A 27,237-nucleotide genomic window follows, 5' to 3' on the forward strand; every position below is an offset into this window, starting at 1 on the left:
CCCTGTGATCAGTGATCTTTGATGTCACTATTGAAATCGTTCTGGGGAACAATGAACCATGCCCATATAAGACAGTAAGCTTAACAGATAAATGTTGTAGGTGTCTGATTGCTCCACTGACCAGTTTCCCCCATCTCTCTCCCTCTCCTTAGGCCTCCCTATTCCCTCAGACACAATATTGAAATTAGGCCAATTAATAACCCTGCAATGGCCTCTAGGTGTTCAAGTGAAAGGAAGAGTCACAAACCTCTCACTTTATTTTTTTAAATTTATTTTATTTAAATTCAATTTAATTAACATAGTATATAATTAGTTTCAGAGGTAGGATTTAGTGATTCATCAGTTGCACACCCAGTGCTCATTACATCATGTGCCCTCCTTAATGCCCATCACCCTGTAACCTCATCGCCCCAACCCCTCCCCTCCAGCAACCCTCAGTTTAAGAGTCTTTTATGGTTTGTCTCCCTCTTTGTTTTTGTCTTGTTTTTCCTTTTCTTCCCTATGTTCATCTGTTTTGTTTCTTAAATTCCACATAGGAGTGAAATCATATGGTATTTGTCTTTCTCTGACTGACTTATTTCACTTAACATAATACCCTCTAGCCCCATCCATGTTGTTGCAAATGTCACAATTTCATTCTTTTTGATGGCTGAGTAACATTCCATTGTAGTTATACACACCACATCTTCTTTATCTATTCATCCATCGATGGACATCTGGGCTCTTTCCATAGTTCGGCTATTGTGGACATTGCTACTATAAACATTGGGATGCAACACATCTCTCACTTTAAATCAAAAATTAGAAATAATTAAGTTTAGTGAGCAAGGCATGACAAAAGCTCAGACAGGCCCAGAGCTAGGCCTCTTGCAGCAATTAGCCAAATTGTGGATGCAAAGGAGAAGTTCTTGAAGGAAATTAAAAGTGCTACTCCAGTGGAACACACAAATGAAAAGAAAGTGAAACAGCCTTATTGCTAATGTAGAGAAAGTTTCAGCGGTCTGGATAGAAGATCAAACCAGCCACAACATTCCCTTAAGACAAAGCCTAACCAGAGCACGGCCCTAACTCTCCTCAATTCTCTGAAGGCTGGGAGCAGTGAGGAAGCTGCAGAAGAAAAGTCCAAAGCTAACAGAGGTTGGTTCATGAGATTTAAGGAAAGAAGCCATCTCCATAATATAAAAGTGCTGATATAGAAGCTGCAGCAAGTTATCCAAAGATCTAGCTAATTAATGAAGGTGGCTACACTAAACAATAGATGCTCTTCCTTCCTTCCCTTTCTTTCTTTCTTTCTCTTTCTTTTCTTTTTCTCTTTTTCTTTCTTTCTTCCTTCCTTCCTTTCTTCTTCTTCTTTCTCCTTCTTTCTTTCCCTTCCCTTCCCTTCCCTTCCCTTCCCTTTCCTTTCAACAACAGATTTTCAATGTAGATGAAACAGCCTTCTATTGGAAGGAGATGCCATCTAGGACTTTTGTAGCTACAGAGAAGTCAGTGCCTGGCTTCAAAGCTTTCAAGGATAGTCTCACTCTCTTGTTAGGGGCTAATGCAGCTGGTGACTTAAGTTGAAGCTAGTACTCATTGACCATTCCAAAAATCCTAGGGCCCTTAAGAATTACACTCAATCTACTTTCCCTATACTCTGTATACACAAAGCCTAGATGACAGCACATCTGTTTATAACATGATTTGCCAAATATGTTAAGCCCACTGTTGAGACCTACTGTTCAGGAAAAAAGATTCCTTTCAAAATACGATGGTTCATTGACAATGCACCTGGTAACCCAAGAACTCTGATGGAGATGGACAGCAAGGTTAATGTTCTCATGCCGGCTAACACAGCATCCGTTCTGCAACCCATGGATCGAGGAGTAATTTCAACTCTCAATCTTATTATTTAATTCGTAATTAAATTCCATAATTTATAAATTAAGTTATAAAATTTATAATAGAAATTAAATTAGATGTTATTTAATTCACATTTCATAAGGGCTATAGCCGCCATAGATGGTGATTCCTCTGATGGCTCTGGGCAAAGTAAACTGAAAACCTGCTGGAAAGGATTTGTGATTCTAGATGTCATTAAGAACATTCATGGGAGGGGCGCCTGGGTGGCGCAGTTGTTAAGCGTCTGCCTTCAGCTCAGGTCATGATCCCGGGATCCTGGGATCGAGCCCTGCATCAGGCTCCCTGCTCGGTGGGAAGCCTGCTTCTCCCTCTCCCACTCCCCCTGCTTGTGTTCCCTCTCTCGCTGTCTGTCTCTCTCTGTCAAATAAATAAATAAAATCTTTAAAACAAGACAAAACAAAAAAAGAACATTCAGAGGTCAAAATCCCAACATTAACAGGAGTTTGGAAGAAGTGGATTCCAACCCTCATGGAGAACTTTGAGGGGTTCAAGACTTCCAAGGAGGAAGTTAAGTGCACATGGGGTGGAAACAGCAAGAGAACTAGAGCTAGAAGTGGAGCCTCAGGATGAGCCTGAGTTGCTGCAATCTCATGATACAACTTGAATGGATGAGAAGCTGCTTCTTATGGACGAACACAGAAAGTGGTTTCTTGAGATGGAGTCTACTCCTGGGGAAGACGCTGCGCAGACTGCTGAAATGACAACAAAGGATTTAGAACGTTACATCAACTGAGTTGATAAACAGCAGCAGCGTTTGAGAGGACAGATTCTAATTGTGAAAGAACTTCTACTGTGGATAAAATGCCATCAGACAGCATCTCCCGCTACAAAGAAATCATGAAAGGAAGAGTCCATCGATGAGGCAAACTTCACTGTTATCTTATTTTAAGAAACTGCCTTTAAGAAACCCCAGCCTTCAGCAACCACCACCCCTGATCAGTCGGCAGCCACCAACACGGAGGCAAGACCCTCCACCAGCAAAGAGATTACGACTCGCTGAAAGTTCAGAGGATGGTTAGCATTGTTTAGCCAATAAAGTCTGATTGATTGATTGATTGATTGATTGACTGATGGGGGTAGGGGCAGAGGGAGAGAGAGAATCTCAAGCAGGCTCCATGCCCAGCACGGAGCACAACTTGGGGCTAGATCTCAGAACCCTGACATCATGACCTGAGCCAAAATCAGGAGTCAAATGCTTAACGGACTGAGGCACCCGGGCGCCCCTAAAGTATTTTTCATTTAACATTGTTTTTTTAGACATAATACTACCGCACTCTTAATAGGCTACAGTATCGTGTAAACACAACTTTTATATGTACTAGGAAACCAAAAAAGTCATTTGATTCTATTGCAGTATTTGCTTTATTTCAGTGGTCTGGAATGGAACCCGTGTTATCTCTGAGGTGTGCCTAGAAGTTGACAAAATCTTTATCAGGCAGGTAATATTAGTATCCTTCATTTTATAAATGAGGAAAGAAAGGCTCAATCAATGCTTGATCAAAGATATGATCAATATATGATCAATGCTTGATAAAAGATATGCTTGCTTGATAAAAGCATATAAACAGTAAGGAGTAAGATTAGGTCCTGAATCAAACAATGAATCATGGAACACCACATCAAAAACTAATGATGTAATGTATGGTGATTAACATCACATAAAAAAAAAAAAGATTAGGTCCTGAATCCTGGCCTCTTGGCTCCAAATCTTTCCCACTAGAGGGGCCCTCAAGGCTGGATAGCAGTTTCAATTCCTCTGAGAGTAGTCCTAGTTGATGTGGCCAGCAGAAACAAGCTTTGGGTCAGTGTTCCCTGAAGCAGAGACCGTGATCATGGGGATCCAGAGAACAAGGGGGAAAGTGGAGATGTAGGAGGCACACATGAGATATGACACACGAACATCACAGCAATCACTTGCAGGACTGAGTCAAGAGGTGCCCCTCGTAGACTCTCTTGAGTGGGACCCCCTTTCACACATCTCCTTTCTGAGATTGCATCTCTGTTCCAGATTGGGAACAACCAATGCAGAGGGAAGAACAAAGGAAAATAGAAACACATAGCATTTCCATAGTGTGTCGAGTATCATCCAAATGAGGAAGAAATGCATGAATGTACACAGAGAATATCACATAATTTTTTTAGATTAAGAACACAGTACAAAGCTTGTTTGACTTTTTTTTTTTTGTCAGCCCATGTATTTTTGTTAGCAATGTTGACCACTGAAATTATTTTCTTAGAGGAGAATTTTCCAGTAAACCTCCCACATCATTGCAAGCTTCCTGTTCCCAACTGCTGTTCCTCTTCGTAGGAAGGGTCATCATGACAAAAGCAGCAGGAGGGCTGATGGTCAGCAGAAAATTAATTTGGCAGGGTGTGTGCTTAAAGACATCAACTTCCAAGGGGAAGAAGTTTTTGTTTTGTTTTGTTTTGTTTTGTTTTCTAAAGCATTGTTTTTTTACTTGTGGTGTGCCTTCTGAAGTTACGGATTATTTTTTGAAGATAGAGACTTTTGGTTTAGCTTAGTTCTCAGTACCTGGAAACTATTCAATACATGCTATTGAACTGAATGTTTAACATGTACTTCCCCTTAACCAAATGAAGAATATTTTATGGGGCACTTTTCATTTTAGATGAGGTTATAGAAGTAGGTAATCTTCGGAAATTGGGGAAATTAATTCACGAGGACTGTGGTCCAAGTTTAAATTCTGGGTCCTCAAGCACACTTTTAAAAACAGGGCCTTTGACCCTTTGTTAAATATAAAACAAGCACACAGCTAATGTAAACCTCCTTTGAAATTGATGATATCAGGCTTGGCTGCATACTGGAGACAGGTGGGGTGGAAAGTGTGGTAGGATTTTTTTCAAAATACTGCTGCCAGACTCCGAAATGTAACTGGTAATCTGGACCCTGGGCTTCAGAGTTTTTAAAAGCTTCCTAAGAGATTCTAATAGACAGCCAAAGCTGAGCATCAGTGTCCTAAATGAATGAACACATTTAATCAGCACCAACTAAGTACCAGGCATGGTGCCAGGCACCTGTTATCCTTTATTTTACGAATATGGAAATGGGGACTCAGAGAGGTTATCTGCTTAGCATCATGGAGCAGTGAAGTGTTAAAGTTGGAAAGAAAAAAAAGTCCTATGACCCCATACTCTTCTTGCCACTTACATTGTAGTAAAGAATACGCTGGTGTCTGCAGAAGCCAAGGTATTGGCCTTTGAAAATGAATCCACATAGAAATAAACTCTGGGTGCAAAACCTGTTGGATCAATATTTCCTACTAATGCCACATTCTTTTGTTCAAAACCCAGCAATGTCTCCTATTGAGTTAGAAATTGCAGATGGAGGTGAAGGGCCTGATGTCAGACCTTCCTGATTTGGGCGTTAGAGACTGTTCAGTCCATGAGAGGCAGGACGTGGGTGACCCCCGTAGGAAAACAGGGGCTGCGCTACGCACAGAGGAGGACTCACAAAGGTACACTGTGGCTACGTCAGTTCCCTCACTGTCCCTGTTGTAAAGAGCCGGCCGCAGTGCTGAGATTGTGTCTCCGTTACAGATATCCCAACTGCTTAGGAATCCAGGGAGCAGCTATTCGGTCGGGAGAAATTCAACCAAGAAAAACGAAACTTCAACCAAACCCAAGTGTAATTATGATGGAGAAGCTGAGCACACGCTTGAAGGTGGTTTGTGACTTTACTACGTGTGTATGTGTGTGCACACCGTGATCTTTTGGCTTGAACAAACCCTTACTCACAGTGATATACCTCAGGGGTCCAATCAACGCCTCCTTATTCCCTCTAAATTTCCCTCCCTCACTATCTCCCCTCCATCCTTATGAAGTGTATGTCCACTTGCTGAGAAACATAGGGAAAAAGCAGGATTGTGTGAACATTTTAGAGTCCTGTCTGGAGCAGTGAAAACTGTCTATTTCAGAAAGAAAGAAAAATAGAGACAAAGGCACAGGGGAAAGGGAAAGTAGACACAAAGAATGAAATTGGCAGGTCGGGGTGCCTGGGTGGCTCAGTCAGTTAAGCATCCGACTCTTGATTTTGGCTCAGGTCATGATCTCAGGGTCATGAGATCGAGCCCTGTGTCGAGCTCCACTCTCAGTGGGGAGTCTGCTTGAGATTCTCTCCCTCTCCCTCTGCCCCTCCCCCTGCTCATGTGCGCTCTCTCTCTCTCTCTCTCTCAAATAAATAAATAAATTGGCTGGTAGAGGACGTGACAGACAGGTACTTAAATAGACAGAGAGAAAAATAGGCAGAATAGGACAGAGAATGAATGAGACAGAGACAGGGAGAACCCAGAATGCGAGAACAGAGAGAAACCAAGATGGAAACTCAGGGAGAACTAGGCAGAGAGAGAGAGATGGCCAGTCAGTAATGGAAAGAGAGAGAAACAGAGAGAGGCAACAGAGAAAACCAGACAGGAGACAAAGATGAAGAAAGAAAGGAAGAAAGCGACAGACATGCTGAGAGGAGCACAGAAGACAGACGGAGGTGAACGGGAAGACAGAGGTGAGCAGAGTGGCAGAGCCAGGCAGGAGTGTGGACGGTTTTGTACACATTCCTGTGGTGAAATGAGAAGCCGACTGGTTTGCCAGGAGGGACAGCCTTCCCAGTCAGGGCTGTTGGAGGGTATGAGTTTAGTCATGCTAAATAGAAACAGGATGCCTTCCTCCCAAGCCTAATTCTGTTGCATCTGGAGGGCAGTGTGGTGAATGTGGTTTCTATGCCAGCACTCTGGGCCACGGGAGGACCTCACAGAATTACAGAATGTTGGAACCGAGATCCTTGCGGTAGACGTGTGTGGTTTCCTGGCCAGCCCCTATCCATTTGCCCCGTTTCCAGTAAAAGCCTCCAATATTTATGGGGGGACCACCCTTTCCCACCTTCAGTCCTTGTGGGTTTTGTGGTGTTGACCATACCCCCTCACCATCTCCTATTCCAGGGATAGTATATGACCCAGGCTTGGCATATGATCCAGAGCATCAGTTTCTCCTGTGGTTTCAGTGATTGGTTCAAGGACAGGCACATAACTCAAGGGAGGCAAATCAGAGCCAATCAGTCTCCTTTGGGTTTTCTTTCTGGGCTCCTGGGTTTGCCCTCAGATCCAGACTTCAACCACGGAGCCATGTTGGCTGGAGCTGGGGCTGCCATCTTGCCAACTTACATAGTCTGAAAATGAAGCCAACAACACACAGCAGCAAAGAGTAAAATGAAGAACAACTCAGTTCTGTGGCCTCTTTTGAACACTGATCAAGCTGTTCTGAAGTCAGAACTATCTCTAGACCTTTTTTTTTTTCCCCAAAGCTAATAGATTACCTTTTTCTTTAAAAGTTTAAAACAGTTTGAATTAGATTTTCTGTCACTTGCAACCACATCCTAGTGATATGATGTCTCAGAAATCAATATCACCACATTCTACAAAAGCTGAGTTTAGCTTATCTATGATTTTAGCTAGTTAGTGACAGCATAGGAAGCAAGGTTTCATCCACCATGTACCCCAATGAACTCACTCTTTCATTCTCTCCCCCTTATTTTATTTTAAAATTAAGCTATAGGGACCATTTCCAATAAATGTCTTTACTCATGTGATTTCACAAGATCTAGAAACACCAGCCCTAAGCAATATGCCACCCCTAAGTAAGGCTTCCCTTTGTTCAGCTCACTCCCCTTCCTATGTTTCTCTCCCTTCCTAGTCATGGTAAGCAGAATACAACAGACATCACGGACACTTTTATGTGAACTTACCAAACAGAAACTTTACCTTTTAAAAGAGAACAATAAAACAAACCCGAAGGAACACATTTCTAATGGAGGAATTCCAAATATCATAGCATGTGGTTAGAGGACATACTTTAGAATTGCTGAACCTTCTTACAATTTTCTGAACTGTAAACAATGAGCACTAGGTCCAATATTTTTTTATAAGATTGTAAATGAAAACGTACTGAAGACCCCTGAAAAACATCTCCCATGTAATATATGTTTAGAGCAGTGGTTCTCAAACTTTATCATGCATTAAATCACTAGAAAATTGTTGAAACCCTCTCTGAGCACCCCCCACCCCCGACTTTCAGCTTTAGAGGATATGGGGCAGGCCTGAGGATTTGCATTCTTTTTTTAAGATTTTATTTATTTATTTGACAGAGAGACACAGCGAGAGTGGGAACACAAGCAAGGGGAGTGGGAGAGGGAGAAGCAGGCTTCCCACTGAGCAGGGAGCCCTGTTGCAGGGCTCCATGCGGGGCTCCATACAGGGCTCCATGCAGGGCTCGATCCCAGGGCCCTGGGAACATGACCTGAGCCGAAGGCAGCCGCTTAGAAGGCAGCCGCTTAACAACTGAGCCACCCAGGCTCCCCGAGGATTTGCATTTCTAACGAGTTCCCAAGTGATGCTGATGCTGCAGGTCGAGGGCGCCATACTTTGAAGAACATGTTCAGATTTTAAAATACAACTCTGAGAGAGCTTGGCCAGGTGGCATAAAACCTCAGCAGAGCTCTTCCCGAGTCCTAGAAATTAAGGCCCCCTCCCACCTCAGCAGAGATGCAGGCTACTGTTTCAGGTGCAACCTGGGTGATGTCCGGGGGGGGGGCGGGGCTGGTGCCCTGCCGTGAGTCCACTGGTGACCCAGATGAAGGATGACAGCCGAAGTCCATGAGTGCTGGGATTGGCAGATGCTTATGTGGTGGGAAAACAGTTTTTGAAATACGAATTTGGGTGTTCTTTTTCTCTTTCTGAAAATTACTATTACTCCAAGGAACTTCCCTTCCCTACTCTTCTCACCCCACCCCCTGTTCTAGGCAATAGCCAGAACTGTTTTATTCTCATTGCCCCAAGGGATGATGTCATACAAGAAAGAAGCCTACTTCCTGGCTTTCGTGTATCTAGGTACAGAAGCAAACTAGGTTAACGTGGTCAGTGCAGGTACACAGGACAAGGTGCTCAGAAGGGCCTGGCACTTGGGTTTAATGCTCTGCAGTGGCTGTCTTGAAATTCTTCACAGTTTTAACTTGGAATGTATGATTTGTAAAGTAGAGTGAGATAGGGCAATGGAGCATGCCCCTGGGGCTTGGAGACTTGGCTCACAGGGAATCCTGCCCCCAGCTGTCTCCTGCGGTGCCCCACCACTCGCTCCCTGGTGCCCTGGTGTCATGGCCCTGCTAGGCTTCCTTCCATACCTGGTATAAGTGCAGAGAGGAGGAGAGGGTGTCAGGCCCTGGTGCACAGGCCTTAAGGCATCTGGAGATGAGAACAAGGCAGGTGCCTTTGCACCTCAGGTGGTGGGTGCCACAGCCACTGGGTGGGCAATGCAGTGGGGTCTCTGGTCCAGCCCCAATCCAGACATAGGGCCTTATGTATGTATATGTGTATGGCATGTGTTTATGGCATGAAGGCTACGATCCCCTCGGGATCATCTGTCTGCTGGGGGCCCGTGAACGGGGGTGGTTGACTTTCCCTACCCCATCCCCAACTTTATGTTTTCATCTTGTATGGGGTCCAGCAAATGATGTAGCCAGCCAGCACATAGGCTTTGAAACAGGCCCCAGACACCTTTACACCCCGGAATACCTGAAATGTGATGAAGGCCACTGATAGCCCCGTGGAGGTTTTCACTTTTCCCAGCATTGTGTGGAAAGAGAAGACCCATCCTCTGCACCTCAAAGTAGTGAAGAATTGAGCTGAGAGCAAGCTGGAGCTGGAGGAGAACTTAGGGCAAGGATGACTTAGCACGGACCCACATAGTCCAAAGGCCAGGCAGGAGCAGGCAAAGTTCAGGGGATGCCAGCAAGGATAGATAGTGACCTAGACTGGATGTGTGCATGTGTGTGTGTGTGTCTGTGTGTGTGTCTGTGTGTGTGTGTGTGTGTGTGTGTGTGTAAATCCCACACTGACTGATTAAACTCCTTCCATCGGATGAAATGGAGGTTTGAAGTAGAAAACAAGTGGCTTACAGGAAAAAAAAAAAAAAGATGAAATCTCTTGCATCCCTGAATGTGCAGATTGATGTTTATATATGCCACACTTGCCCCCAAAATGGGAAAAGGAGTTTGTAGAGGCATGGAGTTAAGAACATACAAGGAAAGAAACTGCTTACAAGGCTGAGAGCTGCGAGAGACCTGTTAGGCCTGGCAAGGAACCACCACCCTTCAGAGGATCTAAGAAAGAAACTCTGAGTCACCCACAAAGGCCAAATTGCCCAGGGTCAAGAAGCATAAGGACTGAGGCTGGTCAGGGGAAGCCGACCTAAGAAGCAGTACCAAAGCATCACTTCCTTATAAGAGAGTTGTTTAAATTGTCCATGAGAATATTTTGTTCTATTATGGATACGTGTGCCTTGTGTACTTTATTTGGGAGAACACTTTCTTCAAAGCAACTTAGCTAATGTGGTGGGGGAAAAATGCTGGTTGCTAGGGGTACCATCCAGATACAGGGGAAGAACAATAGTTGATGAAAAATAGCAGGAACTGAGTCCCAGAAAGACTGGAAAGAGTGAAGTAATTAAGAAGCCTGATTTTTTTTTTTATTGGGAAGGCATTTTTGGAGGTTTCTTTTCTCTCTTTTTAAAAATCCCTGTCTTCTAGTTCTTCTACAACACACATCCTTTACCTGTGCAGTTTTTACAGGGGGGAGTCCCCTAAAATGAAAGAAAATGTGGAGATTCATAATACTTGTAGTGAAGATGCATTTATGATTCTCATCTGCCTTTCTCTGTGTTTGGGAGGAGAGGAGGAATAAGGGGAGAAAAAAAAAACTCAAGTAGATAGTTTCATTCTCTTTCTTATTAGCTGAATCCAGACATAAATGAAGGAACAAACACTCCCAGGGAACAACCAGAAAGGAGTAGGGGCAGGGAGGTCCCCCACAGGGGTCCAGGTCTTTAGAGGACCCAAGTGCACCCCCAGGAGTCCTCCTCCAGGAGGTATCTCAGACCAAATCATCACTGACCTGGACGATGTACCCCAGCAGGTTACTGGGCCTCTGGGATTGTGCTGGTGGGTGCAGGGAATGGATTCTGTGGCCAACCTAGTCCCACGTCAACAAAAATTCTTCTATAACCAAAGATGTTCCAGGTTGTAGTAAATAATACAAAGCTCAGATAAAACCGAAACCATTGTATCAAAAGTACAAAGAACAGCTCCCTGGAGTCCCTTGGAACTGGATTTGACTTATAGGAGGGTTTGGGGGGGGGGGGGGGGGGGGGGCTAAAAGATTTTATTTTGGGACACCTGGGTGGCTCAGTTAATTAAGCAACTGCCTCCGGCTCGGTTCATGATCCCAGGGTCCTGGGATGGAGCCCTGCCCTGGGCTCCTTGATTTGTGGGAAGCCTGCTTCTCCCTCTCTCTCTGCCTGTAGCTCCCCCTGCTTGTGCTCTCTCTTTCTCTCTCTGTCAAATAAATAAATAAAATCTTAAAAAAAAAAGGATTTTATTTTTAAGTAATCTCTACACCCAATGTGGGGCTCAAACTCACAACCTCAGGATTAAGAGTCGCACGCTCCACTGACTGAGCCAGCCAGGCGCCCCCCTTTATTTATTTTTTTAAGATTCTATTTGGAAGGTTTTAACTTGTCCATTTGGTGCCAAATCTGCCATAAGAGAGAACTCCTGATATGGATGCAATTCATACCTGTGATAAACCAGGACAGAAAAAGCTAAAGCACCCAGAGAGAACAAAAAGGGAACAGAGAAAAGCAGACACAGAGAGAAATGGCATTCAATGACTCAGAGCAGATAACTGATTTCTTCCTATGGAATCGATGAAAAAAGCTTCTGCAGAAGGGGGTCAAGTCCCCAGCACAGTTAAAGGAGGTGCACACCCTCCTTAGCTGGCTGCCCTTCACTAGTGTGGCCTCCGTGTCAAGAGAACTGGATCCTGGTTCTCAGAAGCTTGTGTTTCTTCTTTGTTAGGGATCCTGTTTAGCTCCCGATGAGAATTCTGTCCTCATCAGCATCAGTTTCCAAAACTCCCCCCACTGACACAAAATTAAAAGGGAGGCAGAGTCCCTTTGGGATGTTTTATATCATGAATCATCCCGCCCTTCCTGACTCTCTTGGGAATCCCATCCACACACAGAGGTCCCATTGACTCCTGGGGTCCTTGTCAAAGGCGAATTCAAGAATGGAAAAGATGAGCTGGAGTTGATTTCATGTTGGACGCGTCGGCTGAGTCCTGTCACAGGCGGGGGTCACAGCAGCTTAAGATTAAAGGAGCCTGCCATTCAAATACTTGGGGTTTTCTAGCATTCTGAGTGTAAATGGATCCCATAATTCACATGCAGACTATTTAGAAGGAGATGAATGAACAGCAGAGCTCTGCAGAGTTCTTTTTAAACATACAGTGCAGCCTGTTTGTGTGGTAACTGGACCTTAAGCATGTACCACTGAAGGAAGTGCTTGGCCAGTTTTGCTTTATTTTATTTTAATCCTGGAACAGGCAAGGGAAGAACAGAGTTTAAGAAAGTACATTCTCAAACCTGTACAACCAAAAGCCTTTCCAGAGACATAGCAACTTTCTGCTTTTCAAATACTTCATTGATTTAAAGATTCAACAAGAAAAATTATTTTGGGGGGCACCTGGGTGGCTCCGTCAGTTAAGTGTCTGCCATCAGCTCAGGTCATGATCTCAGGGTCCTGGGATCCAGCCCCATGTCGGACTCCCTGCTCAGTGGGGAGTCTGCTTCTCCCTCTCCCTTTGCCCCTCCTTTCCACTTGTGCTCTCTCGCTGTCTCTCTCACTGTCTCTCTCTCAAATAAATAAAATCTTTTAAAAAAGAAAAATTAATTTTTTATTAACTGAGGCTAGATCCTCTCTGTACAGGATCCCACACTCTCCCAGCAAGAGCATTGAGGAACATTGGCCATGGCGTGGTGGTAATCAGAAATTTGTCTTTGAAAACATGAGAATTTCTGTGTTATTTGTAAGTAAATCACATGACTTTGATTTGTTCACTCATTCATTCAGCCATTCACTTTGTTCATTCAATGAACATCTGTTAAGTCCCTTCCACGTACAAGGTGCTGTGCTAGGCACCGGGTGAACAAAATGGCATAAGATAGATTCCAGGGTTCCATGTAAAATGGACTAAGCTGGACTAACAAGCCTTGTCCCTCCCACTGAATGCAGCTTTTAAAACCTGGACAGAACACAAGGAGCAGGTATTTACTATGAAAAGTAAATAGCAGGTAGCTTGGGAAAAAGATGGAAATTCAAAGGACTGCTCAACACGTGGTGAGCTTACCATTTTTCTCCCCCCGGTATCCCGTGCCCTGGATTCAAGGCAGCCTAAAACCTGGAAGGGAGCACCGGCAAGGACAGAGAGAGCTCCAGGAAAGGCCCTTCTGTTTTGACATCAGCAGTGGTGAAAGGATCTCCCAACATTCAGAGAGAATGGAGAAAATTTCTCATTTTCCTTTTTCTTTTCCTTAATCTCTCAAAACCACCCAGCCCATTGATAGCCTGCAGGTCCTTAAAACTCTGAGGGGTGGAAGGAAACTTCCTCTCTGGCTGCAAGAACAGCGGCCCAAGAGAGGGGCACAAATGCCTACTGCTTTTTTTTCCCCTCTCTGTCTTCCCGCCTCTTGGCCACAGTAATGAAGAGTCTGACTCTATTTTTTGATGTTTGATTGCAGACAGCTTTCCAGCCTCACCACTCGCCCTTCACTTTCTGTCCCACATCTGGATGAAGCTGGTAGGAAGGCTCAGTTGCTCCTTTCTCACCAGTGGGAAGTTCAAACCATGGAGATCCAGCCTGCGAGCAGGGACATTCGCCACAACCACACCCCCTGGCCGTCAGAAACACCAAGCCAGTCCCCATTCCTGGCTCTTTCAAGCCATTTTCAGACCAGCTTGGGAGCCCTCTTTGCTCTCTCCAGAAAGTTCGATGATGTAAGTAATAAACCTTTCCGTACTTTCTTGTGAACGTATGGCTCATTGAGCTTACTATCCAAATTAAAAAAAAAAAAAAAAAATTGGCACAGTGCAGTGGGAGCGGTCCATCCCATTTTTGCTGAATGAAAACAACGACCCCAGGTATGGGCACAGTTCATAGGAAATGAACAGCAGATGAGGACCAAAAAGGGACTCTTAAGGGAACTAAAAAGCTCCGGGGAAATCTCAGAGAGGAAGCACCTGGGGGGCACTGGTAAAATTGTTTACGAACCTAGGTTTATTCCCAGGGTGTGCATGCGTGAATCTGACCGTAAAGAGTGTATCCTAGACAGAGAAATGAACCACGGGAGAGATCGCGGCCAAGGGGTCAGACCGGCCACTAGGTGGCGTACACATCAGCTTGATCCCAGTAGCCCTGCAAAGGCTTTGAAAACAACCGACTTTGAAGCCACAATCCACAGAAGCTGGTCAGAACTTGCAGCCTAAAACCAACTGGGTTGATTGCCTACTAAAACAAAAAAATGTCAATATTTCATCAGATTTAAACAAGACCCAGAGTCTCATAACATAATCTTCAAACTGTCCAAGATACAACCCAAAATTATTCAGCATGCCAAGAGCTAGGAAAATCTCAACTCTAATAAGTAGAGTTGCTTACAAGAAGTACACAGTGTAGTGCAGGAGACAGAATCATAAATGGATAATGACATAACCTTTAGTACTGATGCTGTGAGAGATATGGATAGGACAATGTGGGAGCATAGAAGTATACCTAACCCAAACTGGGGAGTTGGGAAATAAGGAAATTAGGATCGGCTTCCTGGAAGAACAGATGTTACTGTTAAGTCTGAAAGAATAAATAAACAAGAAGGAGTTAGGTGAAGCAGTAGAAAGTATTCACAGGGTGCCTGGGTGGCTCAGTGGGTTAGACTCTTGAATTCAGCTCGGGTCATGTTCTCAGGGTCATCAGGCTCCTCTCTGCCTGTGGAGTCTGCTTGGGATTCTCTCTCTCTCCCTCTCTCTCTGCCCCGCCCCCTCTCTAAAAAAGAAAGAAAGAAAGTATTCACATCTATGAAAGGGGCAGCAAGAGAAAAGCAGGCCAGGTGGGCATGAGGGACTACAAACAGTTCTGTTCTGATGGGGCACTAGCTGCCAGGCAGGGAGTAGCAGAAAAGGGTGATGGAAGGGCCAGGACCAGTCCATGGAAGGGTTCAAATACCATCATATATCATATTCAACCTTATCGGTCATCCCACCTAATCTTAGTTCTGGCTATATGAACACATTAACACAACCTAACACAGTGGTCGTAATGAAATTATGGAAATCATGGCACCCTTCTGTGTCTTCGCTTCTTATGGCCGAAACTATTGGTGTGCACCGATGACCTGCCTGGTCTTCTGTTTCCCAGCCTCCCTTGAAATTAGGTTGGCTGTGTGACCGATTCTGCCTAATGGATGTGAGTGAAAGTGAGGCATGAAACACTCAGGGCTCAGATATTTTAAGTACCCAGGTGCCTTTCCTGAACTCTCTCCCCCTTTCACTTAGATATTAGAGGCCATGTGTTCGAGGGCCATGCAACAAGATAGAAGGAACTTGGGTCACTGGGTCATCACTTGGAGGAAAGTCACTTCAAGAACATTCATGAAGGAGTTTGCACAAGAGAACAATAAGCTTTTCTTGTGTGAAGCCACTGGGACTTCACAGTTCAGCCTAATACAATTTTTCCGTCTCTTTATCAAGAGCATGATAAACCTCCCTCCAAAGTCTTTCCCAGCTCCATAAATCTAACTTTATCTAGAGAAGGTCCTCCTCCAATCATCTTTGCCCAAATTTCTTGGGATCAGTCCTGCCTATGTTCTTCATTTCCAGAACACATCTGTATCTTACCTTGGAGAAGGGTCATGATGCCAGAGATGCTCAGGATTGGATAGGCTCTCAAAACTCACTATTGTAACTTACTTCCTAGTACCTGATTCACCTTTCCAACAGTCCTGCTACGTGGTGGTCCAGGGTTTGGTCAAAAACTTCCAGTAACTGGAAATTCACTGCTCTGACTATACAAATATTCTTCCTCCCCCTACATTCTGAATAAGAAATATACTGCCCTTAATTCATAATCCCCATGGACTGTGCTTAATCTCCTCACTTTATTTTTCAAATGAATGAGCAGTAACTCTATTCAAATGAATGAGTTGTGATTCCAGTTGGGACATGTGAGCCTTTTCCTGACCTCTTCCCATCATGGCAATAAATCTTTTTTCCCCTACACAATGAACTACTTATTTGGTGAAATTGCATGGCCTGTTCGTGACAGTCCAGAAATTATCCTTATATTCATCAATTCCATGTGCCCATGAGTAGAGAGCTCTTTCTTTGAGAGGATCTTGTCTGTAACATTAGCAGTTTTGCAGTTCAAATCTTTGGAAGCTGTAAGTCTACCTATATGTCCATGAGGTATCTCTGAAACCATGAACATCCCTAAAAAAGTCAATACAACTAAACAAGAAAACAGAAGTGAACATCCTCATCTGGCTGGAAAGTTTTTTTCTTTTTTTTAAGATTTTTATTTATTTATTTGAAAGAGAGAGCAAGCACGAGTGGGGGGGGGAGAGGCAGAGGGAGAAGCAGACTCCCCGCTGAGCAGGGACCCAATGCAGGGTTCAATCCCAGGACCCCGAGATCATGACCTGAGCTGAAGGCAGAGGCTTAACTGACTGAGCCACCCAGGCACCCCTGGCTGGAAAGTTTTAACATGAAAGATTTCTGTAGTGAAGCACTCTATTTTCTTGGATGCAATGTCTGCTCTGTTCATAACGCTGGATAGTCCTTGATTAATGTGAAGCACAATCCATAAAAGGAAAAAATGATAAATTGGACTGCATCAAAATTTAAAACTTTTGCTCTGTGACTCTACTGGAGGCATAAAAAGACAAGCTCTTTACAGAGTGGGAGAAAACATTTGCAAACTACATATGTGACAAAGAACTAGTATCCAGAACATATAAGGAATTCTCAAAATGCAACAGTAAAAAAATAAGAAGTAACCCAAGTAGAAAATGGATAAAAGACATGAAGAGACATTTTGCCAAATGGTGACAAGTAAGCACATGGAAAAATGTCTAACATCATTCGCCTGTAGGGCAATGCAAATTAAAACCACAATGTGATATCACTGCACATCTCTCAGAAGGGCTAAAATATAAAAGAGAGACTGCCAAATGCTAACAAGGATGCAGAGAAACTGGATCACTCATACGCTGATGGTAGGAATGTGAAATGGTATAGCCACTCCAAAAAATCGTTTTTTTAAAAGCTAAACGTGCACCTATCGTACAGCCCAACTATTCTATTCCTGGATGTTTATCTCAGAGAAATGGCAATATATGCTCACACAATAATATGTACATGAATTCTTAGATTAGCTGATTCCTAATAGCCAAAACCTGAAAGCCACACAGATGGTTAAAAAAACTGTGGCACATCCATACCAGGTACTTACTTCAGGAATAAAAAGGAACTAACTATTGATACAGGCAACAACCAGGATCAATCTCCAGATAATTACACTGAGTGAAAAAAACTAATCCCCAAAGTTTACCTACCATATGATTCCATTTATATAATATTCTTGAAATGACAAAATTATAGAAATGGCGTACAGGTTAGTGGTTGTCAGAAGTTACAAGGGGTTGGAGTGGGCAGGGAATGGGTGTGATTATAAAAGGCCAACAGGAGGGAGGGATCCTTGTGGTGATGAACATGTTCTGCATCTTGACTATATCAATGTCAATACCTGGTTGTGATATTCTATTACAGTTCTGGAAGATGGTACCATAAGGGGAAACTGGGTAAAGAATAAAAGGAATCTCTCTGTATTATTTCTTTACAAATGCATATAAATCTACAGTTATAAAAAGATCAGATTTTAAAAAAGATTTTTAAAACATTCCCCATTTCTGGGTCGCAGCTCATCCCAGGTAAATCACAATAGCTGGAGGTGGGAGCCAGGCATTGGTAGTTTTTAAAGATGCCCAGGTGGTTCCAGTGGGCAGCAGGTTTGGGAACCACTAAATTAAACATCTCAGAAGCCTCCAAGGAGATATTTAAGGAAAAGGGGCGGGGTGAGTTTTCTTAAAGTTCTGTCTGTAGATACATCTTTGCAAAAGGGAACGGCACCTGGGTGGCTCAGTCGTTAAGCGTCTGCCTTCGGCTCAGGTCACGATCCCAGGGTCCTGGGATCGAGACCCGCATTGGGCTCCCTGCTCGGCGGGGAAGCCTGCTTCTCCCTCTCCCACTCCTCCTGCTTGTGTTCCCTCTCTCGCTGTCTCTCTCTCTCTCTCTCTCTCTCTCTGTTGAAAAATAAATAAAATCTTTAAAAAAAAAAAGGGAACGGACACAGAAACACCCTATAACATTTTGGCCATCGGCCCAGTCAATGTGTGGGAGAGGCCTTGGCCATTTCTTACTCATCTAGCAGGCTCCTGACCTTGAAACTTCACTAACTGAACTTAAGACTAAAAGCCAACATTATTAACCACTTTGCTAATTGGAATATTTTACCAAAATTTTTAAAAAGTTATTTCATAAACAATGCAATTTCCAATTTCTTCCTTTCTACTTTCATCCCGATAATCTTCATTAAAGCTCACCTGAGCAGTGTGTTGTTGTTTTAAAATTAACACCCTATGCACACCTGATTTGAATTTCAGCTCTTTTAATAGTCGGTGTCCTTCTTTCCAAGAAATTTGTTGGAGATACCACCTAAACTTACTGTAGCAATTAGCCTCTTAGACCCAACTGTAAGGAGAAAGGGACAGAATCTTTCCTCTCATTAAATTTGGACCCAGTTTCACCTTTACAGTCAGCCACACTGCCCTGCTGACAGGACTCTTAGAATGTTCTTCAGTTGTACGTTTTCGAATATTATCATGCCCTATTTTTCAGCCTACACCTTCTCTTGGGACTTTTCCTTTTAAATTAAAAACACTGTTTAAAATGTGTTATCAAAGCAATATTTACATATAATGAGAAAAAGCAGCCTTCTCAAACAAGATAAACTGCTTTTCCTCAAAGATGCCATTTTTTATTGTATTAAGGGCTGTTTGCTCAAAAAGATCAGAAGCAAATGGATTAACCCTGTACATCAAGTCCTCTTTCACAAGAACCCAATTTTCTGTTTGATTTTTCCACTCCAAGTATCACAAATACAGTAGTAGCTCCGTGGGAGCTCAGAGAATAGGAAAAATGGAGCTATCTTGGGCACCTGGGTGGCTCAGTAGGTTAAGTAACTGCCTTCGGCTTGGGTCATGGTCCCGGGGTCCTGGGATTGAGTCCCACATCAGGCTCCCCCTGCTCTGCGGGGAGCCTACTTCTCCCTCTCCCTCTGCCTGCCGCTCCTCCTGCCTGTGCTCTCGCGCACTCTCTCTCTCTCTCTCTCTGTCAAATAAATAAATAAAATCTTAAAAAAAAAGAAAAGAAAAATGGAGCTATCTCTAATTTTTGCAGTGTTTTATTTCCAAGAAATCTCTTTTGGGTAAGATCGAGTTAAGCATGTATGCTAGTGAATGTATGTAAATCCATTTTACCATAGACACAAACATAATTCTTTTACAGTTCAGCAAAGCACGAGAGTGAGGAGTCATTTCATTCAAGACAAATTCCGGATTTAAGTGTACACAGACACAGAGCATTAACTCAGTTGAGGACAACCAATGAAAAACAAGCTGTGCACAAAGATGACCTCTCTCACCCCATGAAGTTTCCACCCAGAAACATCTGCAGGCTGCACAGTCCAGATGATTTAAATGGAAGCCTCAGAGGCAGGAAACCATACTCACCCCGGGCTCTTTGTGAACAGGGCTTGTTGCTGAACCCATTCACTCTGCTTCTAATTCACAATTCTCCAGCCCCAACCAAATACCCTCCCCTCCCTTGGTTCTCACAAGGCACAGAGCCCTTCCCTCCCTACCCCCAAGGTCTTCGCTCAGAACATTCCTGCTGCCCCCAGGGTGGTTCTCCTGACTCCTTGACCACTGGCTCCCTGTCAGACTTCATGTTTCAATTAAAATAATATCCTTTCTCATCCCCCCCTCACTCCAGAGTCAGTCTCTGACTCAGCACCTGTTTATTTTTGAGTCCTACTCCACAGCTTGACATCTAACAGATGTTTTGCTAAATTAATAAATGCCTCTTCCAGCTAAAAAAGTAGATATGACAGCATTCCTTAAGAGAATTTTAGTGATTAGTAAAAATTGATATTTTTAAACATACACACACACCCATATGAGAATCAAACACAAAGAATGTAATGATTAGCTCAAGCGGTTGAGGATCAGAGGCTAATGCCGGTTGCTTGGATAGAACTTTAGGCAGGTACAATCCCCAGCAACCTGTGACCCAGACCTGACTACTGTTTCACAACTGTTCCCTCCTCTGAACACTTAACGTGCATCTATTATCCGTCCAGTTCATCCATTCAATAGGTGCTTCTGCTTTATGACTCTTACCAACCTCTTAAAGTGTATTTTAAGCTCTTGGAAAGCAAAGACCACTTTTTTAATAATAATAGCAAACACTTGAGTATTTCCTAGGTGCTAGTCATAATATTATGTGCTTTCCTGTATTAATAATATACACAGTGGGAGTTGTGATTCAAACCCCTGCAGAAAGACCGCAGAGCCTGCATGCACCTTCTTTTCTGAAACCTGGATCTGACACTACTCAGCTGTTTACCTGAACTTTGGCAAGTTGCCTCAGTTTCCTCCTCTGTAAAATGGGAATGACATAGCATTACCTCAGAGGGTCGTTGTGAAGATTGAAGAAAGTTGATATCGTAAAGTGGAAGGTGGCTGGCACCCAGCAGGTACTCATTAAATGTTAGTTGTTATTATTATTGTTTATAGGAAAGTCCCAAGTCCCGGGAAAGCCCTCGGTCCCGTTTTTTGCACGGGGAAGTCCCGTGTCCTTGGCAAAGGTTCAAAACGGGTCCAAATGGCAGACTTAGGACAGGAAGTTGGCCGGTGCCCTGTGGTCACTCTCCACTGCCTGCCTCTCTTTCAGAGCCCACCTAAAACTCTCCCTAGGTCCTGTAATTGACCTCCCCTCCCCGTAAAGAAACTGCACTCCTTAGCCAACAGTCTGTAACGCAGAAGTCGCGTACCTTTTTCGTACGTTCTTCCACGTAGCTCATCGCCCTGTTCTCCCCATTTACCGTTCAGTTTTGTAACCATCCCTGTTTTCTAAGAGCAAACTATTTGATGTTTGAGAGTAACTCTGACAAGGCCAAAATTTCGTGCCTACCCGAATGAAACTAGAGCATCTAGTGCCCCCTGCTGCCTCTTCATGGGAAAGGCAATTAAATAAGAAAAGCTTGATTCGTTGACCGTGAATTTTGCTTATCGAGGTCTAAAGAGAAATCGGTACAAATAGCCTAAGTTTGAAATTAGACTCACGTTTTATCTTTTCTTGAATTCCCACTCTCGGATTCCAGTCCTCTGCCCGGCCCTGGCTCGGCGGCCTTCTGAGACCACAAGTTCCCTCGGATTTGGAGAGCGCGCGGTTGAGGCCAATGGGATGCCGGCGCACGGCTGAGTGTCCGGCAGGTTCAGCCAATGAGCATGAGGTGTGGCAGAGGTGGGCCCGCCCCCCCGCCCCGGGTCCCCAGATTTGAGATTATCAAGTCAGGTGGAGGCTCCCGACGAGCCGCCTTGGTTGTGGCTTAGGCGAGGGCGAGCGAGCGGGCTGCGCTGGGTCCACGGCGGCGAGGGGTCTGTCCAGGATGTCGGAAGCAAGTGAGGGCGCGCAGCCCATGGGAACCACCGGCCGGGCGGAGGACCGACAAGAGGCCACCCCCGAAAGTGCGTCTCCAGCCCGGACCCGGGGGCCTCCACGGGGAGCCGGGCCGGCGCCGAGCCCGACCAGTTGATGGTCCCGCCATGAGCTGGGCCAAGAACCAGGAGGATGCGAGGTTAGGTGCCGTGGCACCCCTCCACGTGCCAGGCCACGGCCTCCATCCTGCCGCTCTCCATCCTTCCTCTCTCCATCCACCCCTCCAGGTGGGAATGGAGTCGCTGTGTGACCGAAGTCTCTTTCGGAAGGCCAAGTTCCTTGAGAGCCCCATCTAGGCACAGGGGGAAGACAGAGATAGATGACTGCACTTTGTTAAGAGGGTTTTTAAAAACCAAACCAACTTCCAGCTGTGATGAGTTCCCAGGGCCTACACCCTGGCCAGATTGCCCTTTCTTTTCCCCTCCCAGCCCCGGGGTGCCGTGGTCTTAAGTTTCATTGGTGTCAGTGTGGAGTTGCCATCTCAGTAACGAGGTAGTGTAGATTTGTTAACATCTGTCAAAGGTAGAATCTTCTCAGACAGGATGGGTAGGTGAGAACTTTGCTGTGGGTGGTGGATTTATTTGTAATCCTTCCAATGAAAGCTTTGGGAGGTCCAGTTCTTCCTTAACTCATGGATTTCTTTCTTTCTTTCTTTCTTTAAGATTTTATTTATTTTTATTCGACACAGAGACAGAGATAGTGAGAGAGAGAGCATAAGCAAGGGGAGCAGCAGACAGGCAGAGGGAGAGGGAGCCCGATGTGGGGCTCGATCCCAGGACCCCGGGATCACGACCTGAGCCGAAGGCAGCCGCTTAGCGGCTGAGCCACCCAGGCGCCCCAACTCATGGATTTCTTGAAGAGGTTCGGAGCTCATGGCTTCCTTGTAAGACTTCTTGTTGCCATGTGTCTTGCCCTACCATTTCAGAACATTGTTCATTAATGGCCTGAGCTGGGACACCAGCAAAAAGGACTCAAAGGACTCTTTGCCAAATGTGGAGAGGTTGTTATCCATACTATAAAGGACCCCAACATTGAAAGATCAAGAGGGTTGGGCTGATCCTCTTTAAAGATGCAGCCAGAGTGGGGAAGGTAAGCTATGTAGTCCTTCAAGGGCCCTTGGTGCACAGGATTTGATTTCTGAGAAAATAGCATTCCTGGATCATGATCGGTGTGTCTGAGCTATCTATAGCCAAGGCTCTGAGGGAAGCAGAATTTAGGGACTTATTTCTGTACAGGTTTCAGGGGGAATAAGAAGTATATGGGTGGAAGTGGTCCAGGAAGAGGCTAGTGGACATTTATTATCTGTTTACCTGCCTGTTTGGGACACTGTGCTAAATACCTCTCATGTATAGAAAAGCATCCATGTATGCTATAAAACAGGCATGATTTAAGTGCCACTTCACAAAGGACGAGATTAAGGCCCACAGAAGATTTGGTAACTAAGAGATTGCACAGTAAGTAGGGGGTTGGCACAGTGAGCATTCTGTACCCAGCAGTCCAGCTACAGCCTGTGCTGTTTTACCTCTGGAGGAAACAAGTCTTAGATTGGGACCTGAAGAGGGCATGCAGCATGGACAGAGACTCCACTCGACTGAGGTCAGATTTATGCGTGTTTCGGTAAACCAGCTGGATTTCAGGTTTAGAGAAAACTGGGAAGTTAGGCTCAAGTAGTGTGTGGTGTGTGTGGAAGGGATGAAATATTTTGTGTACCGGTGGTGGAGTCTTATGGCTCAGAGAAAAGGAACTAGCCCAGGGTAATACTGTTAGGAAATGCCAGTGAGAATTAGAACCAGGGTCCGTCCTACCCCCTTCTCAGAAGGCATTGTCCCAGTTTTTTTTTTTTTTTTTTAAGATTTTATTTATTTGACAGAGAGAGACACAGCGAGAGAGGGAACACAAGCAGGGGCAGTGGGGGAGGGAGAAGCAGGCTTCCCGCGGAGCAGGGAGCCTGATGCCGGACTCGATCCCAGGACCCTGGGACCATGACCTGAGCCGAAGGTAGACGCTTAACGATTGAGCCACCCAGGCGCCCCAGCATTGTCCCAGTTTTAGCACTGAAAGTCCCACATCCCAGGAAACCCGAGTCTCCAGTCTTAGTAAGTCCCTCAACCTGGGAAATCCCTCACTTCTGGTTTTAGCACTGGAAGTCCCCCAATCCCTTAGTCCTGGGCAAACCTGGATGGTTGGTCAACTGACTCCTGTGTGGGAATAGGTCCCAGACCCAGACAATGAATGGATGGCCATCGCATGAACTCCAAAAGTGCCATGGTTGTGAAGAAGGATCTTATGAAGAAAATGTGGGGAGTCTGAACCCCAAAGCTACAGGGAAGAGGAAAGGGAGTACTTTGGCAAGTTTCAGGAAATGAGTATCTCCCCAAAATGTGGTTTATGCTTCCCACCAACCACCTGTGGCTGCTTTTTTCCTTCCTTCCTTCCTTCCTTCCTTCCTTGGCTGGCTGGAGTTCTCCTCAGCAGGGCTTCTTTCTCCTCCTCTGGCATTTGGGTGTCTTCTCTCCTGTGAGTTCCCTTTCCATCCTGAGTCAGAGGAGGTACCAGCCCTGAGCTTTGCCTGTGTTTCCAAATCAAGGCCAATGAGTTTTGCATGTTTTTTTTTTTTAGGGATTTTTTAAAATATATTTATTTATTTTAGAGAGGAGGGGCAGACAAAGGGAGAGAATCCTCAAGCAGACTCCCCACAGAGCACAGGGCCCAATGCGGGATTCCATCTCAGGACCTACAAGAGCCGAAACCAAGAGTCGGATGCTTAACCAACTGGGCCATCCAAGCACCCCAAGGCCATCAGTTTTCATTGGATCCAGAGTCCAACAAAAGACAAGGTTCTGTTTTCATCACCTTTAAAGAAGAGAAACCTGTGAGAAATATTCTAGAGAAGTTCCACACCATCAGTGGAAGCAAGGTGAGGAGTCTCTGGCTCCATGTGCCTGCCTTCCCACCTCTGGAGAGCTAGCCTTTGGATTACTGGGAACCCAATAAGGTAACCAATCATCCCGATTTAACACTGAAAGTATCATGTTCTGGGAAACCTTTCCTGGAGGAGTATGAAAGGTCCTGGTTTGGGCAATGAGTGTGGAAGACTGGAGGCATCAGCCTCTCAACTGTGCTCTCCTCTTCTCCAGTTCCACCCATACACAGCTTATGAAAGCCTGTGTTACTATACATTGGGAGTTCTTCAAATCCAAAGGGGCCTGAGGATGGAAATCAGGAGATCTGAGAACATGGATGGAGAAAAGAAATTTCTATCTTCACGAACCTCTAACTATAGTCTAGCATTTCTTTCATAGGCAACAAACCACTGCAGTATTAGTACCTGTGACTGTCATCACTAGGAGTCACAGATGCTTGCATGTTCCAGATACCTCAAAATATTGTTTAGCTGCAGCACTACTTGGGAATTATGGTCATTATTATTCCCACTCTGAGATCTTGTAATGTAATAAAGAAGCACATCTATGAGACCACAGATTTAAATTTTTAATAATTTGATAACTGTATTTCAGTAAAATTGGCTTCCTTGGCAATCCTATGTTTTTTATTGTGTGTTTTTCCAGACTGCCAAAGGGGATTGATGGCACATCAGAGGACCATCTGTCTCTGCCGTGGATCATGAATAGACAGCTTGACAAATAGGTAGAGATGAATATGCTTTGTGGCACCCTCGCCTTCTGCTCTAACTTTATCGTTAGCTGACATATGAGTTGAGAGGACAGTGGCCCTTTTGCCTAAGAACCTTCGTGAACCCACATGTCCAAGAATATGGAATTTCCCATCATAGAGAGTTGTTCTTTTAGGTTTAGGTGAAAATGCCTCAAGTAGGAATATCATGGAACTGTTTCCAGCTTCTAATACCTCAATGATGGGGTGGAAGGGATCTCTCAGAGCACCTAGTCTGAGCAGCACCTTATAAATCCAGGCACTGAAGTCTGAGGTCACGGGCAAGTTATTTACTGGAGGTCATACCCGGTAAAGATACGGAGGCATTCCAAGAGGGTTTTTAGTTTTATTCCGGAGAGGGAAAGTCCTGGGAGTCTGGAGAGAGACGGTGGGGGGAGGATAGGGTAAAGATGGGCATAGAAGGGGATGGAAAGGAGAGCTGGCTATTACTGTATAAGGATACAAACATACTGACTCAAAGGGGCACATGCACCCCCATGTTTATAGCAGCAATGTCCACAATAGCCAAAATATGGACAGAGCCCAGGTGTCCATTGACAGATGAATGGATAAAGAAGATGTGAGACATATATGTGTGTGTGTGTGTGTGTGTGTATGTATATATGTAGTATATGTTATATACATTATATACAATATCGTATATATTGTATATACAATTGTGTGTATACGCACACACAATGGAATATTACTCAGTCATCAAAAAGAACAAAATCTTGCCATTTGCAACCATGTGGTTGAAACCAGATGGCATTATGCTAAGCAAAATCAGTCAGAGAAAGACAAATATCGTATGATTTCACTGCCATGTAGAATTTAAGAAACAAACCAGATGAACATAGGGGAAGGGGAGGAAAAATAAAATAAGATGAAAACAGAGAAGGAGGCAAGCCATAAGAGAACTCTTAACTCTAGGAAACAAACTGAGGGTTGCTGGAGGGGAGGTTGGTGGGGGGATGGGGTAACAGGGTGATGGGCATTAAGGAGGGCACTTGATGGAATGAGCACTAGGTGTTATATGCAACTGATGAATCACTAAATTCTACCTCTGAAGCTACTAATACACTATATGTTAATTAAATTGAATTTCAGTTTAGGAAAAAAAGAAAAGAAAGGAGAGCTGGGACTTGGAGCCAAACTTCCCCCACTCCACATTCCAGTGCCTGCCATCAGCTCTCCTGGGAACCTTCAGCAATCCTATCAACTCCCTAGGACCAACTTAGACTTCTCATAAGTGAGATAGTCACGTTACTTCCCTGAAGCACTTTCATGCACAAGGAATAGGTTCAGCAAACAAATCTTCACAAGATTTACCGTATATTCTTAGGGTTTTTTTCTTTAATATTAAGAAACTGCTATTATTCACAGCCCAGCAACACTCCTAGAGCTGCTTGATAACTCCTACATGACCGCCTTCTTCAAATCTCTGAAGGACTGTCCTAGAAGGAAGAGGGTCGGGTTGGCGCGTTAACAGTATGCGGGTTAGAAGGCAAAACTGGCCTGAGATGAGTTGTTGCCAGGAGGCACAATTCCAAATCCACTTAAGGTTCATTCCTGGGATCGGATTATCCCGGGACTAGACATGACTTAAAGTGCGTTTTCAAGTCTGTCGGTCTATACCTTTCCCCTCACATACTTAAGCCCAGCAAATCCTGGGCGTGAACTATAAAACCGGGATCCTGATCTCCCCTCCACAGCTCCAGGACCTGCTAGCCAGTGTGATATAATGAGGGGAGCTCCGACTTTGAAACCAGACAAACTTGGGCTCTAACCTTTGTACCCCACTTAGGAGCTGAGACCGTGGACGAGTAAATCACTTCACCTGTCTGAACCTTAGCTCCCCCCACTGAAAATGGGGGTAATCTGCTGGCGAGAATCTAAAAGGCCTGGGTTGCTGTTGAGGTCGCACAAATGTCCCT

General features: G+C 44.6%; 1 long non-coding RNA gene across 1 annotated transcript; it reads right to left on the reverse strand.

The window, feature by feature from the left end:
• Positions 1-1,277: 1,277 nt before the first annotated feature.
• LOC141374838 (uncharacterized) lies at positions 1,278-21,362 on the reverse strand. The gene is made up of 3 exons (XR_012381979.1): positions 21,253-21,362; positions 6,832-7,081; positions 1,278-2,594 (listed from the first exon to the last, which is right to left on the reverse strand). It is a non-coding gene; the product is annotated as an uncharacterized lncRNA (long non-coding RNA).
• Between the last annotated feature and the right edge of the window lie 5,875 nt (positions 21,363-27,237).

The sequence above is a fragment of the Callorhinus ursinus genome, unplaced genomic scaffold, assembly GCF_003265705.2.
Source record: "Callorhinus ursinus isolate GAN/ISIS: 27379988/994484 unplaced genomic scaffold, GSC_fseal_2.0 scaffold22, whole genome shotgun sequence".
Lineage (NCBI taxonomy): Eukaryota > Metazoa > Chordata > Mammalia > Carnivora > Otariidae > Callorhinus > Callorhinus ursinus.